Source organism: Pan paniscus, chromosome 8 (genome assembly GCF_029289425.2).
Source record: "Pan paniscus chromosome 8, NHGRI_mPanPan1-v2.0_pri, whole genome shotgun sequence".
NCBI lineage: Eukaryota > Metazoa > Chordata > Mammalia > Primates > Hominidae > Pan > Pan paniscus.
Genome location: NC_073257.2, coordinates 33,024,704 through 33,045,408, shown reverse-complemented (window position 1 = coordinate 33,045,408; position 20,705 = coordinate 33,024,704). Strand labels below are relative to the sequence as shown.

Below are 20,705 nucleotides of genomic sequence, written 5' to 3'. Positions count from 1 at the left end.
GAAAAAAGAATAAGAAATATGAACAAAGCCTCCAAGAAGTCTGAGATTATGTTAAATGACCAAACCTAAGAATAATTGGTGTTCCTGAGGAAGAAGAGAAGAGAAATCTAAAAGTTTGGAAAACATATTTGAGGGAATAATCAGGGAAAACTTCCCCAGCCTTGCTAGAGACTTAGACATTCAAATACAAGAAACACAAAGAACATCTGGGAAATTCATCAAAAAAAGATTATTGTGTGTCATCAGGTTATCTAAAGTTAAGACAAAGGAAAGAATCTTGAGAGCTATGAGACAGAAGCACCAGGTAACTCATAAAGGAAAACCTATCAGATTAACAGCAGATTTCTTAGCAGAAACCGTACAAGCTAGAAGGGATGGGGCCCTATCTTCAGCCTCCTCAAAAAAAACCATCATCAGCCAAGAATTTTATGTCCAGTGAAACTAAGCATGATGTATGAAGGAAAGATACAGTCTCTTTCAGACAAACAAATGCTGAGAGAATTCACCACTACCAAACCACTGCTACAGGAACTGCTAAAAGGAGCTCTAAATCTTGAAACAAATCCTGGAAACACATCAAAACAGAACCCTTTAAAAACATAAATCTCACAGGACCTATAAAACAAAAATACAATTTAAAAAGCAAAAACAAAAATGAAAAACAAGGTATACAGGCAACAAATAACATGATGAATGGAATGGTACCTCACATCTCAATAGTAACATTGAATATAAATGACCTAAATGCTCCACTTAAAACATACAGAACTGCAGAATGGATAAGAATTCACCAACAAACTACCTGCTGCCTTCAAGAGACTCAACTGACACATAAGGCCTCACATAAACTTAAAGGGGTGGAAAAAGGCATTTTATGCAAATGGGCACCAAAAGTGAGCAGGAGTGGCTATTCTTACATCAGAAAAAACAAATTTTAAAGCAACAGCAGTTAAAGAGGACAAAGGGACATTACAAAATGGTTAAAGGCCTTGTCCAACAGGAAAATATCACAATCCTATACATACATGTATCCAACACTGGAGCTCCCAAATTTATAAAACAATTACTAATAGACCTAAGAAATGAGATAGGGAGCAACACAATAATAGTGGGTGACTTCAATACTCCACTGACAGCACTAAACAGGTCATCAAGACAAAGTCAACAAAGAAACAATGGATTAAAACTATACCTTGGAACAAATGGACATAAGATATATATATAAAACATTCCATCCAACAACCACAGAATACACATTCTATTCAACAGCACATGAAACTTTCTCCAAGATAGACCATATGACCATAGGTTACAAAATGAGCTGCAATAAATTTAAGAAAATTAAAATTTTATCAAGCACTCTCTCAGACCACAATGAAATAAAACTGGAAATCAACTCCAAAAGGAACCTTCAACACCACGCAAACACATGGAAATTAAATATCCTGCTGCTGAATGATCACTGGGTCAAAAATGAAATCAAGATGGAAATTTAAAAATTCTCTGAACTGAACAATAGTAGTGTCACAACCTATCAAAACCTCTGGGATACATCAAAGTTGGTGCTAAGAGGAAAGTTCATAGCCCTAAATGCCTATATCAAAAAAACTGAAAGAGCACAAACTGACATTCTGAGGTCACACCTCAAGGAACTAGAGAAACAAGAACAAAGCAAACCTAAACCCAGCAGAAGAAAGGAAATAACCAAGTTCAGAGCAGAACTCAATGAAATTGAAACAACAACAACAACAAAATACAAAATGTAAATGAATAAAAAAGCTGGTTCTTTGAAAAGATAAATAAAATTGATAGATCATTAGCAAGATTAACCAAGAAAAGAAGAGAGAAAATCCAAATGACCTCAATAAGAAATGAAATGGGAGATATTACAACTGACACCACAGAAATACAAAAGATCATTCAAGGCTACTATGAACACCTTTACACACAGAAACTAAAAAACCTAGAAAAGACAGATAAATTCCTAGAAAAATGTAACCCTCCTAGCTTAAATCAGGAAGAATTAGATACCCTAAACAAGCAGTGAGATTGAAATGGTAATGTAAAAATTACCAACCAAAAAATATCCAGGACCAGATGGATTCACAGCAGAATTCTACCAGACATTCCAAGAAGAATTGTTACCAATCCTATGGACACTATTCCACAAGATAGAGAAAGAGGGAGCCCTCCCTAATTCATTCTATGAAGACAGCATCACCCTAATACCCAAACCAGGAAAGGACATAACCAAAAAAGAAAACTACAGATCGATATCCCTGATGAACATAGATACTAAAATCTTAACAAAATACTAGCTAACTGAATCCAACAACATATCAAAAAGTTAATCCACCATGATCAGGTGGGTTTCATACCAGGGATGGAGGGATGGTTTAACATATGCAAGTCAATAAATGTGATACACCACATAAACAGAATTAAAAACAAAAATCACATAATCATCTTAATAGATGCAGAAAAATCATTTGACAAAATCCCGCATCCCTTTATGATTAAAACTCTCAGCAAAATTGGCATACAAGGGACAGACCTCAATGTAATAAAAGCCATCTATAACAAACCCACAGCCAATGTAATACTGAATGGGGAAAAGTTGAAAGCATTCCCTCTGAGAACTGGAACAAGATAAGGACACCCATTTTCACCACTCCTCTTCAACATAGTACTGGAAGTCCCAGCCAGAGCAATCAGACAAGAGTAAGAAATAAAAGGCATCCAAATCAGTAAAGAGGAATTCAAACCATCACTCTTTGCTCATGATATGATCATTTACCTTGAAAACCCTAAAGACTCCTCCAGAAAGCTCCTAGAACTGATAAAAGAATTCAGCAAAGTTTCCAAATACAAGATTAATGTACACAAATCAGTAGCTCTCCTATACACCAATGGTGACCAAGCAGAGAATCAAATCAATTACTCAACCCCTTTTACAATAGCTGCAAAAAACAAAATTGGAAAAACTTAGTAATGTGTCTAACCAATGAGGTGAAAGACCTCTGGAAGGAAAACTACAAAACACTTCTGAAAGAAATGAAAGATGACACAAACAAATGGAAACATATCCCATGCTCATGGATAGGTAGAATCAATATTGTGAAAATGACCATACTGCATAAAGCAATCTACAAATTTAATGCAATCCCCATCAAAATACTACCATCATTCTTCACAGAATTAGAAAAAAGTATTCTAAATTCATATGGAACCAAGAAAGAGCTTGCATAGCCAAAGCAAGACTGAGCAAAAGACCAAATCTAGAAGCATCACACTACCTGATTTCAAACTATACCATAAGGCCATAGTCACCAAAACACCATGGTACTGGTATAAATATAGGCACATAGACCAGTGGAAAAGAATAGAGAATCCAGAAATAAACCCAAATACAGCCAAGTGTTCTTCAATAAAGCAAACAAAAACATAAAGTGTGGAAGGGATACTCTTTTCAACAAATGGTTCTGGGATAATTGGTTAGCCACATAAAGAGAATGCAACTGGATCCTCATCTCTCATACTGTACAAAAATCAACTGAAGATGGATTAAGGACTAAAATCTAAGAGCTGAAACTATAAAAATTCTACAAGATAATACTGGAAAAATCCTTATAGATGTTGGCTTGTGCAAGGATTTTATGACCAAGAACCCAAAAGCAAATGCAATAAAAACAAAGATAAATAACCAAGATTTAACTAAATGAAAGAGCTTTTGCACAGCAAAAAGAGAAGTCAGCAGAGTAAACAGACAACCCAAAGAGTGGGGGAACATCTTTACAATCTATACATCTGACAAAGGACTAATATCCAGAATCTACAACAAACTCAAAGAAATTAGCAAGAAAAAGACAAACAATCAAAAAGTGGGCTTTTTGGTTGTTTAGTTTGGTTTAGTGGGCTAAATCCTTAGCCCATCAAAAAGTGAACTAAGGACACGAATAGACAATTATCAAAAGAAGATGTACAAATAATAGCCAACAGAAATGTGAAAAAACGCTTATCATCACTAATGATCAGGGAAATGCAAATCAAAACCACAGTGTGATACCACCTTATTCCTGCAAGAATGGCCATAATAAAAAAATCAAGAAACAGTAGATGTTGATGTGGATGCAGTGATCAGGGAACACTTCTACACTGCTGGTAGCAATGTAAAATAGTACAGCCACTATGCAAAACAGTGTGGAGATTCCTTAAAGAACCGAAAGTAGAACTACCATTTGATCCAGTAATCCCACTACTGAGTATCTACCCAGAGGAAAATAAGTCATTATATGAAAAAGATACTTGCACATGTTTACAGCAACACAATCCGTTAATTGCAAAATCATGGAACCAACCCAAATCCCCATCAATCAATGAGTGGTTAAAGAAAATGGAATACTACTCAGCCATGAAAATGAATGAATTAATGGCACTTGCAGTGATCTGGATGAGATTGGAGACTATTGTTATAAGTGAAGTAACTCGGGAATAGAAAATCAAACATCATATGTTCTCACTGATATGTGGGAGCTAAGACATGAGGATGCAAAGGCAAAAGAATGATACAATGGACCTTGGGGACTTGTGGAGAAGGTTGGGAGGCAGGAGAGGGATAAAAGACTATCCAAATCGGGTGCAGTTTATACTGCTCGGGTGATGGGTGCACCAAAAACTCACAAATCACCACTGAAGAACTTACTCATGTAACTAAACACCACCTGTATCCCAATAACCTATGGGAAAATTTTAAAAAAAAACAACACATTCCTACCTCACAGTAGAAAATTAAAATACATACTAAATGAAGTACTTACCCTGCCTCCCAGCCTGACTTCCTTACTGAGATATTTGAGCTTTTTCTTTTTTAAAAAGCTTAACTCAGATTTTTTCTCCCTAAAGAGTTTAGAAATGACCCCCCAACAAAAATCAGAAAAGAGCTGAACTATCAGAACTAGACTGATCCGGATTTTTATTAAATTTAAATAGATTTAAATGTTATTTTAACAAATACTTGGACAATTTTATTATCCAAAAAATGTGCAGACCTAATATTAACTTTACAAATAAAAATAACCCAATAGCAAATTTGCATAAACTATGAGCTGACAAGTAGCAGAAGATTTTAAAAGCCAATACATATACTTCTACACACTGTAATTAGAAAATTGAGAATTTACACAAGAAGGTACAATTTTGTAACCATCAGATAGAGAAAGATTAAAAACCTGTATTACTAAGTGAAGAGCAGATTGTAGGCAATTGGGAATTCTTACACAGTGCTGGAGAGACTGTGAACATGATTAAACTATTGTCAAGAGCAATTATAAAGATTGAGTTAAACTGAAAATGCTTGTGACCCTGGGACCTAGCCATGCCACTTTGGGTACATACCACAGAAAAGCCCTCATACAAGGCACAATGGATGTTTGTGAAAGAGAAAAATTAGAAAAAAGCTGGATCACAAAGACAAGAGTATGGATGAATACATTGTTTTCTATCATAAAATGGAATACTGTAACATAATTATGCTAATACTGTAATTATTAACATAATTAATGGAATGAATTAAATTTACAAATAGCAATTCAGATATATCTTAAAAGTTTAATATTTAGCCAGAACAAAGCATGTTGGAAAATAATATCATTTATATTAAAAACTATGTTTTATTAATGGTTACCAATATATGTTATTAAAATTGTAAACGTATTTACTGAATAATAAATACAAATCTAGGGTAGGCATTACCTCTGGGGAGAGAGACTGAAAAATGAAATTATAGTGAGGAACACAGAGGGCTTCAAAACACCCAGTCATATTTTCTGCCTTAAAATAATCAGAGATAAATGTGACAATTATCAAGGATTTATACAATAAGGTGTTATGAGTAAGAGCCTTCATTACTTGTCAATCTGAAATATTTAAAAAAAATTTTAAAGTTACAAAAGTATTAACTGCAATCTTATTTTGTATCACAAAGGTCTGAAATACTGAGTTATACCAGTAAAGAAAATTTGGAAACAGTATGAAAATTAGTTAGTTTACTTGATTTCTTTTTTAAACTAAAGACAAACATTAGTGCAAATAATCCAGTTCTGTTATTTCAGCTCTTCTCTGATTATAGTGTTGGATGGTCATTTTTCAAACCATTACAGGGGGAAAAATTCTGAATTAGGCACTCTAAAGACTTTAAACTGATTTGGATTATGGGTTGATACAGTGGATAATGATGCTTTATTAGTCCTAACAGTGTCTTGCCCCATCAATCCTACTTAAGTTGAAGAAATGATTTTTCTTTGGATAATGTCTTTCTTATTATTTTTCTTTAGATAATTCAACAGCTTCTTGTGGTGACTATTTGTTTCATGTAGAGTAAGAGTACCATGACCCTTGTTAAAAGGTGTTTGAGCAGGAAAATGAAAAATGTTAATAGCCTCCCTATATAACTCCCACCTTCTAATGGAAATCCAGGACTTTAGATTCTTTTCTTCTTATTGAAATGAGACAGGCTGGTCACCATTTTCTGTAAAACAGTAGCAATTTTTAAAATTCTACATAAATAATAGATAACAATCCTCCCCCAAAGCTTTGCTTCACCCTTCCAGTTACTCTTTTTGACCTTTTAATTATCTTGTGACTTGCACCAGTTGACAACAAATATTTTATGCTATCGTGTTAGTCACACACTTCAGCCAGAATTTTTTCAAATGTTATTTAACAATAAATTTGATGTGGGTGTGGGTGTGTTTCCTACATAAATATCTCCACTGTAAATATAAAATGCCTCCTACAGTTTATATAATACTTTTCCCCTTTTCTTGGTTCCTATCTGTTTTTGTCTGTTTGCGTTGTTATAAAGGAATGCCTGAGGCTGGATAACTTATCAGGAAAAGAGGTTTATTTGGCTCACAGTTCTGCAGGCAAGTACAAGAAGCACGGTGCTGGCATCTGCTTCTGATGAGGACCTCAGGAAGATTTTCCGCATGGCAGAAGGCAAAGGGAAGTGACTATGGGCAGATCACATGGAGGGAGAAGCAACAATAGAGAGGGAGTAGAGGAAGTGCCAGGCTCTTTCCAACAGCCAGTACTCTTGGAAACTAATAGTGAGAATTCACTCACTTCTGTGAGAAGGGCACCAAGCCATTCATGAGGAATCCACCCCTGTGACCCAAACAGCTCCCATTGGACCTCACCTCTAACATTAGGAATCACATTTTAACATGAGATTTCAAGGAACAAATAGCCAAGCATATCAACACCCAAATAAATTACTCTTAAATCTCTCTAGAATTATATGTTAGTAATTATTACATTATTAGTACTATCACTTGTCTAAAGATTTCATTAGAGAACATCTAATATAGTCCCAATCACATGGAACTCTAAACTTCACTTTCTGATTTCCCATAAAAATAGTAAAACCAATAGTTATTGAGTATTCACAATGTTGTAGACATTATATTATCACATTATGTATGTCTTATAACAAATACTCCGTAAGGGAGTTATTCCAATCTGACAGATGAAAAAACTGAGATTGGAAATGTTACACTTTAATTTCTGGCACACTACTGTTCAATGTTAGAAACAATATTGTCCGATGCAGAGATTAAACTAGTGATCTTCCTTGTGTGACAGACAGCAGTTATCTGGAGAGCTTTTAAATGGCACCAATTCCTGAAATGGAGATTTACCTGAAGGAGAATTTTTTAGGCAGTACACCTGGGAATAACCCTGTGAGGAGGTGGGGGAAGCACGATGGGACAGAGGGTGACTGAGAACTGTGAGGCCTTTGCAAACGGGGCCTCTACTGTCCCAGCAGAAAATGAAATCTCGGAAGACTCTTCAAAATTATCTTCAGTGGAGGCAGAGAGCTGGGCCCGTGTATTCTTACATCGGCTGATCTTCAGAAGCAGACTGCTCCAGAGAAGGCTGTTTCCTTCTGATGTGGGCATTTGCTGGAAAGGAACTCAGCTATGAGCTCTCAGTAGCCAACACTCACAGCAGCTGGGGGAATGGGCACCTGGAGCCTGAAGGCTTGACCTGCACGGCACTCCAAAACATTAGCACTTCTTTTTTTTTTAGTTGGGATCTTGCTTTGTTTCCCAGGCTGAAGTACAGTGTCCCGATCATAGTTCACTGTAACCCCAAACTCCTTGGCTCAAGTGATCCTCCCATCTTAGCTTCCCAAAAAGCTGGGATAGTGATATGGCTTGGCTGTGTCCCCACCCAAATCTCATCTTGAATTGTAGCTCCCATAATTCCTATGTGTCTTGGAAGGGACCTGGTGGGAGGTAGTTAAATCATGAGGGGCAGGTCTTTCCAATGTTTTTCTTGTGATAGTGAATAAGTCTCATGAGCTCTGATGGTTTTATAAATGGGAGTTCCCCTGCACAAGCTCTCCTGCCTGTGACCACGTAAGACATGCATTTGCTTCTCCTTTGCCTTCTGCCATGATTGTGAGGCCTCTCCAGCCATGTGGAACTGTGAGTCCATTAAAAGTCTTTCCTTTATAAATTACCCAGTCTTGGGTACATCTTTATTAGCAGCATGAGAACAGACAAATAGAGATGGTGTTTCTTATTTAAGTCCTTGGATGAAAATAGTTGAATAGTTGGCATTATTATCAACCAAGCAGCTAGAGAACCAAGTCTTACACATTAAGAGAACTGAACTACTAACCACAGAGTAGAATGACCTTAGCTTTTCACCTAGTGTGGCACAGTTTACAAAAACACATCCAGTTTCATTATTTCATTTGAGACTCAAAACAACCACTGAGGTGCTTTAGTTTTACAGGACAGGGTATTGATACTCAAAGACTTACATGTCCAAGTCACTCACACACACCGAAGTTCGTCAGACTTACTCCACGGCCAGTCCTCTGTTTAAATTGATCTTTGTGTGTTTTAGCCTTGTGTCAAAAACACCAGTGTGGCAATAAAACCCCAAATTCCCTTCATCTCTAACTTTTGACAACCTTTTAAGCTTCCATACAAAATATAAGCCAAGCCCATGTAATAATTTTAAATGTTAAATACAGAAACTGCACATCACTGCCTAAATGTCTGTTTTATAAGTCACCTTTAATAAGGAAGGCTATTAGATTATATACTTTTGCATAAAATAAACCTATTAGTTTTGACATCCACTACATCTTACTTACCCACATGTTTTATTGGAAATGGATGAAATGTCATAGGAACATATCTAAGGAAAGATTTTACGCTTAACATCTCAGTATATAGTATAATAGGACACTTTTAAACAGTACAGTATGTCAATGGGGAAGAATACAGAAAAAAATTTTGAAAACCATGGTCATTTTTGTTTTTTTTCTACCAATCCACGTTTTCCCTAAAATCTGAAGAATCTGCATTGAGTTCACCCTGGGAATGTTCAGGAAATGATGTGATCATCATTGGGAGAACCGCAAACAAGCACAACGTTTAAGGAAGTTAAGAGATTTGTAAAAAGATTCAGTACACACGGAGCTTTCATTCCACAAAGATGGAAAATAATGACATCTAAATTCTTTACAAAACTGTCATAATTTATTTAACTTAACAGGAGGAATATTAGTCAAACAATAATTTTATAGGGGGAAAAACTGAAATACAGGTCTGCTCTCTGAGTTTGGCCACAGGGCCAAATAATTTAACTTGGCAATAATTTAACTTGGCAAAAGCCAAGAAAGATAGTTTAAATCTAGCAGTTCTGTGTTTGCTTTGGACATTTTGGAGAATTCAGGAGTTAAATCTGCAGCCTCTTATGGGAAGAGGCCACTTGATTCTGCAGGTAAGACCATGATGGTGAGACAGCTGTTTTTGGGAGGAGGGGTCACAGAAAGATCTTTCTGGAACAGGACACAGATCCTGATGGTCTGGAGGAATTCCAGTTGCCAAAATCTCCAGCTCGGATTGCACCTGGAGGCTAAAGAGAGGGGACGATAGTCTTTAATAAGTCTGGGAGGAAGAGATTATATTGTGAACCAAAGCTCAGTAAAAAAGTGATGAAGGATGAAGGCTCCTAGAAGCTTCTTGTTTACCTTCTTGGAGGCCATCAGAAATTATACACCAGGAATCTCCACAGCAAGAGCTCAGAAGACTTTGAGCCTCTTTGGGCTGTGTCTTCTTTCCTATAAAAATTTGTTAAGAAAATCTTAAAACACAGAGGCAAGAAGAAGGATGTGAGAATGTGTGAATGTGTAGAGACTAGATTCTACTCCTCAGTAGGCTACAGAGTAGGGAAGGCAGGTGTATTAATCCATTTTCATGTTGCTGATAAAGACAGACCCGAGACCTGGAAGAAAAAGAGGTTTAATTGGACTTACAGTTCCATACAGGTGGGGAGGCCTCAGAATCATGGTGGGAAGTGAAGACACTTCTTACATGGTGGCAGCAAGAGAAAATGAGGAAAAAGTAAAAATGGAAATCCCTGATAAAACCATCCGATCTTGTGAGACTTATTCACTACCACAAGAACAGTATGGGGGAAACCACCTCCATGATTCAAATTATCTCTCACTGAGTCCCTCCCACAACATGTGGGAATTATGGGAGTATAATTAAATATGAGATTTGGGTGGGGACCCAGCCAAATCATATCAGCAGGTAAGAGAGGGGAAGGAAAAGCACTGTATATGAAAGAACAGGAGAAAAAGAGGCTGAGTCCTCGGGAGACTGCTCATAGAGGAAAGCAAAGCTAAGTATCAGTCTCGAGCTGAGAAAAATACCTGGCACCAAGCAGTAAAAGCTCCCATGTAATGATCAATAACTCCCAAATTGCTATCCCTAACCTTGTCTGCCTCCCCCTTCTTTTCATCTCACTCCGAGGTTTGTGTCTCACATGTCTTCTAGACTTGCTCCCATTTACGACTCACTGGCATCTCCAATTCAACCCATCTCCTGATTTGTGTAGTCCTGAAAGTGGCAACAGCATTTGCCTTTCTCTTCCTGCATTTACCAATCTCACTGGTGTCTCTTCATTTCTTTCTGCTTGGATTATTGAAATAGCCTGGACTAGTACGTTTTCACTGCACTCTTCTGTACGATTTCCCTACTCATGAAGTTTTGAATGACTCTTCTTTGTCAACCTGACAATTTGTGCATGCTTGGATGGTAACCCCCAGTCCTCACCAGCTGGGTCTTTTCCTTCACATGGACCCCAGTTAAGCTCGACCAGACTCTCTGCTTAAAGAACAGCCTTGTTTCAAATTGCTCATCTTGGCTGGGTGCGGTGGCTCACTCCTGTAATCCCAGCACTTTGGGAGGCCAAGGTGGGTGGATCATCTGAGGTCAGGATTTTGAGACCAGTCTGGCCAACATGGTGAAACCCACATCTCTACTAAAAATGCAAAAATTAGCCAGGCAAGGTGGCAGGCGCCTGTCATCCCAGCTACTCGGGAGGCTGAGGCATGAGAATCGCTTGAACCCATGAGTAGGGGGTTACAGTGATCCAAGATAGTGCCACTGCACTCCAGCCTGGGTGACAGAGCAAGACTCCATCTCAAAAAAAAAAAAAAAAAAAAAAAATGCTTATCTTGCTCAGCACCTTTTCCTGTACGGTATCCTCTTTTCTGGAGAGCCATTCCATCTGTGCCTGTCTACATTCTCCAATGCATCTTCAATATTTTATGCCATAGGGTACCTCCTTTGAAGCCCCTTCTTTTAACCCCATGGAACTTAAAAATATCAAACTATGGTTTATTTATAGTCAAAAGGCAACATCTCTTTACAGTTACAGAAATGTGTGGATCCATTCTCGAAAGCAATTGTTTTCCAAGACCATGAAACTGAGAAAGCTGAGTTGGAAATCATGTCGTTGGTGCAGGCAGGTGTAAGGCACTGATGGTTATTTCTCCTGGGCTAGAGTGAGGCCTAATTCAATACTGCGCCTCACAACAAAGAAGTTCCCCTAGGACCAGGTGCCTTTTTTCTCCCTCTCAGGATCTCTGTACTCTAGACAGAAGCACAGTCTAATATCTTGATGCTGGAAGAAGCAAAAAACATGCCACAGCAGTTCTTCCATCTTTCTCCACTCATACAAACTCTTTATTTCTCCTCCAGTTTCTAAACAAAAACACGTAAGCATACAAAGAGGTGGAAGCACATAAAAGGTCCTAGTGTGGGGAGGTAGGGAGGCAGGGTAATAAGTGTGCACTAAAAATGCATGGGCTCCAGCTCAGCTATTCCAAACAATCAGATAACACTATTAAAATCCTTTTTTGTTTTCATTTTTTACTTTGTATTTTGTTTGTCTTTTGAGACAGAGTCTTGCTCTGTTGCCCAGGCTGGAGTGCACTGGTGCCATCTTGGTTCGTTGTAACCTCCACCTTCCAGCTTCAAGCAATTCTCATGCCTCAGCCTCCTGAGTAGCTAGGATTACAAGCACATGGCTTATTTTATTTTATTTATTTTATCTTATTTTTAGTAGATACAGGTTTTCATCATGTTGGCCAGGCTGATCTCAAAATCCTGGCCTCAAGTGATCCGCCCACCTGAGCCTCCCAAAATATGGGATTATAGGCGTGAGCCACTGCACCCAGCCTGACACTGTTAAAATCTTACTGGAGTCAGTTACTTCCTTCTTTGCCCTTAAAAGTGGTTACACATATTGCTTTAGTACAAAGCATATAGAAATCTTAACAAAAGACTGGCACAGTGGCTCCTGGCTGTAATCTCAGCACTTTAGGAGGCCGAGAGGGGAGGACCTCTTGAGGCCAGGAGTTTGAGACCAGCCTGGCAACATAGTGAGACCCAGTCTCTACAAAAAATAAAATAAATCAGCCAGGCCTGGTGGTGCACACCTATGGTTCCAGCTACTCGGGGAGCTGAGGTGGGAGGATGGCTTGAGCCTAAGAGACAGAGGCTGCAGTGAGCTACAACCATACCACTGGACTATATAGCCTGGGTGACAGAGCAACCTTGTCTGTAAGAAAAACTAAAAAAGCTTAACGAAGAGTTCCCAAACCTGCCCTTCACCTATGAGAAGTGAAGCCCAGCAGTGTTCAGTGAGTATGGATTCTGCTGGTTGGAATAAACCCTTCTGAAGGTATTTCCCTTCAGTGTTGTGACATGTGACTTGGACTCTTGATGAGATAATTGGCTAGGCCTGCTCTGAAAATGGAAACCACCCCTACGAGGTGTAATCAACCATGAATCTGCACAAAGAAACATGCTGAACACAAGACTTTCTGAGCATAAGCTTTATTCTGGTATATGGAAGGTTTAGGCATTTCTTGGTAATTTATTAAGTATTCATGCGGCTGAGTGTTCTCCTATGCCAGGCACATTTTTTTCCTGAGAGAATACACGGCAATATTTTATAAAAGACTTACCCCAGGAACCTTTAATCTTTAATGTCTACAATAGAATAGTAGTAATATTCCCAGAGCAGCACAGGGAGACATCTGTAATAACCCTGTTGTTGTTGACCATATTCACCTAAACATTGAAGGAGCATTTTTTCAAATGCCACTGCTTGCCAGAAAAAAAAAAACAAAAATGGGCAATTGTTTTCAAATACATACCACTAGGCCACATTCCCAGGGAGCTTATGGTGAGCCATTAATTAGTATTTTTTAAAAACCACCACAGGTTATTCTGATGAAGGTGCTATTCAGTATTCCTCTCAGAGCAAATAAATTTAAAGAGCTATGTGAAGCACTGGTATCAACTGTAATTTTTTTTAACTTTTATTTTAAGTTCAGGGGTACAAGTGCAGGTTTGTTACATAGGTAAACTTATGCCATGGGGGTTTGTTATACAGAGTTATTTCATCACCCAGGTATTAAGCCTAGTAGCAATTAATTATTTTTCCTGATCCTCTCCCTCCTCCTACCCTCCACCCTCCAGTAGGCCCCAGTATGTGTTGTTCCCCTCTATGGTCCATGTGTTCTCATCATTTAGCTCCCACTTATAAGTGAGAACATGTGGTATTTGGTTTTTTGTTCCTGTGTTATTTTGCTAAGGATAATAGCCTCTAGCTCCATCTATGTCCCTGAAAAGAATATATTCTCATTCCTTTTTCATGGCTGCATAATATTCCATGGTGTATATGTACCAAATTTTCTTTATTCAGTCTGTCATTGCAATTTTTAAAAGAAAACAGTTACTCCATAAAGCAATGGCATATACCATAGTAGCATAACTACTACAACTTTTGCAGATGATAATTTAATGTCTTTTTGTTTTCCAAGAGAAAGGGGAAAAGGACAAACACCTTTTGACTGCCTTTTGCAGGCTAGACAGCTTTCACACAGCTTGCTAAATCCTTAGATAAACAGTGACATGATTGTTAATTAATACTTAAATTTTTATACCATACTTTATTTCAAATAATACTTAAAGCAAGAAAAAGTAGTCATATTCTAACTTTAGAGATGGGAGAAAGTGAAATTCTGAAATATTTAGGTATTTTTTGAGTTTCTAGAACATAAAATGGCAAAAATTGAACTCAAACTAAAGTCTGACTCTGCAATCCATTCTCCTTCCCAGATTTTTGCAGAATTAAAATTAATTTTGTAGAGGGAAAATATATAGCATCTGTGTGTGTCTCTGAGAGTAAAGGCAGATAAGACGACTAGGAAATAAATAGAAGAGATCATAGGTAATTGTTAGCCCTAACCACATTTCTCTGCATTTTATTTTCACAAGTATTGATATTTAGATTTGAGGTTGAAATTTTTCATGCTTTTTCTCAGCCTGAAGGTAATTTTTTTTCTGGAACATATAATTGAAAGCAATGCATGAATGGAAAATACTTTTTTTCCCCCATTTTAACTTCATTCTTTGGCTATTTTTATATTTGAATAACTTGAAAGGCCAAACTTTAGAGCTGAAATGTTCCATATGCCCAGTTTTACTTAGGAAGAGACTGTTGGCATATGTACAATGGAAAAGCTGAGTACTGTGGTTGACAAACAATTGAAAAAATAGCCTTTGAATATGAACAACATGAAATCTTGTGTTGTGATTCAGTGACTTGCATGTAGCTGTGGTTTGTCTCTAATATGTCTTTGTAAAATTAGATGCTTCCTTGTAGGATAGTTAAATGTTTTTTATATACCTTTTCTTTGGATATGTCTACAAATTATTTCCAGTAGTTGATTTGTGATTTTAAACTTTCAACTAAGAAGAAAAGTTTTTATCTTAACTTTTCTTCTCAATTGCCATGTTCATCTCTTTTCAAGTGCTCCATTTCATATTCAGTTGTTTAAAAACTGAAAAATGCCCTTTTTGAAAAGATTTGATTGAAGTTTTATCATATTGAAAAATTGAAACCAATTGGAAAGTTGAAAGTTGTCCAACTAAAGGAGAAAGGTTTAGTATTCAGCCAATGAAACACTAGGGAAAATTTAAGAGTTGTATTAAGATTACTGTGTTATACAAAAAAATTACAATGTACGATTAAGTGGAAAAGTGGGAAACAAAATTATTTCAATTTTTATTGTGAAGTATATCAAACATCCAGAAAATAACCTATAAAGTATATTGAAAAATTCTTTCAAATCTAAACTCAATGCTCCATTTTTGTAAGACACTTTAAACACAGAAAGAAGGTTTCAAACATGGTTGAGGCCTTCATCACTGTCCTTTTTTCGTTTTTGATTTTTTTTTTTTTTTTTTTTTTGAGACCGAGTTTCACTCTTGTTTCCCAGGCTAGGGTGCAGTGTGCAATCTCGGCTCACTGCAATCTCGGCTCACTGCAACCTCGGCTCACTGCAACCTCGGCTCACTGCAACCTCTGCCTCCCAGGATCAAGCAATTCTCCTGCCTCAGCCTCACAAGTAGCTGGGATTACAGGCATGCACCACCATGCCTGGCTAATTTTTGTATTTAGTAGAGATGGAGTTTCACCATGTTGGTCTGGCTGGTCTTGAACTCCTGACCTCAGGTGATCTACCTGCCTTGGCCTCCCAAAGTGCTGTAATTACAGACGTGATCCACCACACCCGGCCACACCATCCTTTTTGAATCCATGTTATTCACTTATTCCTCAGTTAACCAGTAAGAGGACCTCATGTTTATCATTCTTATCCATGGTTTTATATTGATAAACATATTTTTATATATGTAAGCAGTGCATAGAAATTAGGTGGAACATTTTAAATTTTATGTAAATTTGATAAATTTATATATTCTGCAACTTGCTTTTTAATCCTCTTCCCAACATTATATTTTTTAGATTTACTCATGCCATACTTACAGATTCAATGTATTCATTTTTTTCTGTTATGTAATGTTGCATTAGATAACTATGCCACAATTTATTTATCTGTTCTCCTGTGGGTGGACATTTAGGTTGTTTCTATTTATTCACTAATATAAACAATGCGGATGAATCTCATTGAATGCCAGTTTCTTCAGGATTTGCACCTATAAGTGGGATTTCTGGATCATTGAGCAAGAGCATTTGCAACAATTAGATTGTTCAAGATGATTTCTGATATGATTTGGCTGTGCCCTTACCCAAATCTCATCTTGAATTGTAGCTCCCATAATTCCCATGTGTCATGGGAGGGACCTCGTGGGATATAATTGAATCATGGGGTGGTTACCCCCATACTGTTCTCATGGTAGTGAATAAATCTCACAAGATCTGATGGTTTTATAAGAGGAAACCCCTTTTGCTTGGTTCTCATTCCCTCTTTGCCTGCCGCCATGTAAGACATGCCTTTCACCTTTTACCATGATTGTGAGGCCTCCCCAGCCACGAGGAACTGTGAGCCTATTAAACCTCTTTTTCTTTATTAATTACGCGGTCTCAGGTATGTCTTTATCAGCAGCATGCAAATGGACGAATACAGTTTCCAAAGCATTTGTATACATTTATGCATCCACCACCAGGAATTGGTGCTCCTGTTTTTCCAAATTCTCACCAACATAGTTTTGCCAGATATTTAAATTTTTCCCAAAAGACGAATAGGACATAATAGTCTATTGTTTTAACTGGAGTTTTCCTGATGTAATCTTTCATAACTGCTTTGGCTATGCTAGTTTCCTTTGCATCAGTTGCTTATTTTTGTTTTTCCTATTGGGATGTTTTATTCTGATTGGGTCATACAAATTCTTTAGGTAACCAGAAAACTAATTTTTTTTTGGCTAAAATTCCCCAATTTTGTTCATTCTTCAAAATTGTAGTAACTATTCTTGGTAAGTAAGTTTTCTGTATAAATTTTAGAAGCACATTTTAAGTTTGACAGAAACCTTGTTCAGATCTTGATTGAGACTGCATGAAACTTACAGTGAAATTTGAGGAAAATGAACACTTTTCTCATATTTCCTCCAAACCATGAGCAAGTTATACATTTTCACTTATTTGGATTCTTTATGTCCTTCGAAAATATTTTATACATTCCTCAACAGAGATCTTGCATGTTTCTTGTTAAGTCTATTTCTAGGTACTTTTTTTTTTTTAAATCATGAATGTGATCTTTTTGTTAGTGCAATTTTTTTTAAGTGTATTGCTTTATTTGGTGGGTTTGGGGAATACATCATGGTGAAAGAATAAATGAATTAAAGTACTACCGATACAGGGACCAATAACGTTAAAAGAGGCATACACAAAATGAGTAGCTGAAATCATTTTCATAAGAGGACTTGACTCATGGAAGAAAAATTTTAATCATAGTTCAAAAAATTCTGTATAAAGTAGAAATTGGTTTCAGTAACAGTAAAGAATGTGTGCTAGAAAGTAGAGGCAAATGGATGTAAAATTCTGGCAGCAATTTTACAGAACAGTCTCAGATGGTTAGGCGGAGACCAACACCTAATTTGGACAAAATTGTGTGCGGGAAATTTTGGATGATACTTGGAGAAATATTATACTGCACATAAACTAAATTGAATTGTTTTCACAAGTGTTGCAAAGTTTTATATCATAAAACGTGTTTTTTTTTCTACACATACTTCAATTTCACAGCAAGAGTGATAGAGAACGTCTAAACACAGAAGAGAGCATTCATGCAAGATATCTAACTCCTTCATATAATAATGCATACAGTTCAAAATGATTGCACTATGATTATATCTAAGGCTTTCTGCAACAACAAGGTGATGGTTATAGAAAGCATGGTCCCTGGCATGAACATCTAGAAAGCAGCCACTCCCTTCTACATGTGTTCTCTTTTTGCATTTCTTCCTTCATTTTTCTTAATCAAGTCTCTGTTGTCATTGCTGCTTTGCAAAACCGGTAAAAACAAAATTGTAATCATTGAACACAGCACTCTGGCAATCAAGACATTTAAAACCTTCAATCTGCTGGGGTGAAGAAAACATGGTGTGACATTTAGAGCTCTGATTAGCTAACAAGGTGGTCACAAATTTTCCTGTCTTGAAGACTTTCACAACTGTCCCGATTAGGTCATCATAGGAGGTATGACCTAAGTTTCTTTTAAAACTAAAGTAAGAAAATTCTGGTTCTGGAGTGATATGAATAGTCCAATAAGTTCTATCTTATTTCATTCCATTCATCAGATCCCCCAAGGATTGAACAGTGTGGCATTAATGACAGGATCTGGTATCAAATCATGAATTTCATTCTAGAGAGTGACGTCATCTACAGTAACACTATCTTTCACGCAGAACTGGTCCATAACTGCTGGGTCAAGCACACTCATCAGAATTTCCAGGGTTTAATCTGTCTGACTGATTAGCCCACTCTCTGGGAAACCCAGTACATATAATTACCAACATCACAATTCATACTTCTCATACAATATGCTGCTCCATTTGGGAAAATTGCATTAAGAATCTCTATTTCTTCCTGGAAATTCTGGCGTGAGTATCCTTGGTGAAGAAGCTTCATGAAATTCTTATGCGAATAAAAGAAGCTTTAATTGAGTCAAACCCATTGTCATGTCTAGCAAGCTTCAATATGGGAACCAGTGCTTGCAGAAAGAGGGTAGTTCCACATGTCTGCAAAACGAGACATCTCTTGAAGACAAACATGCTACTCTCACTGCGTACATAAGCTTCCTATTTGTCAGTTTTTGTCAGGCTTAGGATTGAACATTGCACATTTATCAAATGTGTTCAGTTGATGCAAAAGTAATTACAGTTTTTGTCACTACTTTTCATACTTTTAATACAACTTACATTACTTTTAATAGGACTCACTCAGATCTTGAAGTAGTGCAAAGATTCCCAGATCCTTGGGAGCAGCAAACCTCCAGCAGCTTCTCGTCCCCTTTGAAAAAATGTCTACTGTCATTACCATGAGAAAAGTGAACAACCAACAACTACAGAAAATTGTTTAAATTAGACCTTTTCTCTCACCACTGTCACCACTCCTGCAGATTGTTCCAGCTGTGTTACTAAATACAGGTTGCTTTTCTTTTAATGCTATAATTTTATATTAACTGCTTTAAAAAAATACTGGCAGGTTATAGTGACTCATGATTGTAATCCAAACACTTTGGGAGGCAAAGTAGGGAGGATCACTTGAGGCCAGGAGTTTAAGACTAGCTTGGGCAAAATGGCAAGACCCTGTTTCTATAAAACATTTTTTTAAATAAAAATTAGTCAGACATGGTGGCACAAGCCTGTAGTCCTAGCCTCTCAGGAGGCTGAGACAGGAGGATCGCTTGAGCCCAGTAGCTGGAGGCTGCAATGAGTTCTGATCAAGCTACCATACCTCCAGCCTGGGCAACTGAGCAAGACCCCATCTCTAAATATAAATATATGCACACAAATAAAATAGATAAAGACTAACAAAATTATCCCAGCTGTGCATTTGTGTGAATGAAAGTTGAATGTGAGTCTGTTGGAAATAGAAGCAGATATAGTTCAGTCTCTTATAGTCCATTGTATCCTCATTAGAGAGAGTAGAGTGAGTGCTACCTGATGTCACCAGCCATGCTGTGTAAGCCTGTAGTTTCTAATTGTACATTACTGTTGGATAGTGTGTGATTTACTTTCTGTATAGATTTTGTATTCAGCAACCTTGCTAAACATTCTTATTTCTAGTGGCTCATAGGACATCCAAGAGAATCTATTTTGTTCCTCAAAATATGGTCTCTTGATTAGTGGCATCAGGATCATCCAAGAAACTGTTAGAAATGCAAATTACAGGCTCTACCTGGCCCACGGAAACAGCAACTGCAGATGTGGTTACATTAAGAAACATGAGATGTGCAGATTATCCCGGCTTCTCTGGCTTCTCTGGCTTCTCTCTCTCTCTTTTTTTTTTTTTTTTTGTCTGTCGCCCAGGCTGGAGTGCAGTGGAGCAATCTCTGCTCACTGCAACCTCCACCTCCCGGGTTCAAGTGATTCTCCTGCCTCAGCCTCCCAAGTAGCTGGGACTACAGGTGCCTGCCACTATGCCCAGCTAATTTTTGCATTTTTGGTAGAGACAGTGTTTCACCATATTGGTCAGGCTGGTCTCAAACTCCTGACCTTTTGATCCACCCACCTCAGCCTCCCAAAGTGCTGGGATTACAGGCATGAGCCACCACAGCCGGCCCTGGTTTATCTTTTTAGGCTCAATCTAATCACATAAGATTTTTAAATCAGAGAAGCTTTCCAGGCTGTGATTAAAGGATATGAATATAGAGAAATATAAGGAAAGATGCATGTGGTCATGGTTAGACAAGGAAGCAGATTCTCCACTAAAGCCTCTAGAAAGAATCACAATCCTGCTAATACTCAGATTTTAGTCCAGGGACGTGGATGTCAGACTTCTATAAAACTGTAAGATAA

At 37.4% G+C, this 20,705-nt stretch overlaps 1 pseudogene; it reads right to left on the bottom strand.

Moving 5' to 3' along the window:
• Positions 1 to 18,158: 18,158 nt before the first annotated feature.
• LOC100970247 (S-adenosylmethionine decarboxylase proenzyme 1-like) lies at positions 18,159 to 18,971 on the bottom strand (annotated as a pseudogene).
• Positions 18,972 to 20,705: the final 1,734 nt, after the last annotated feature.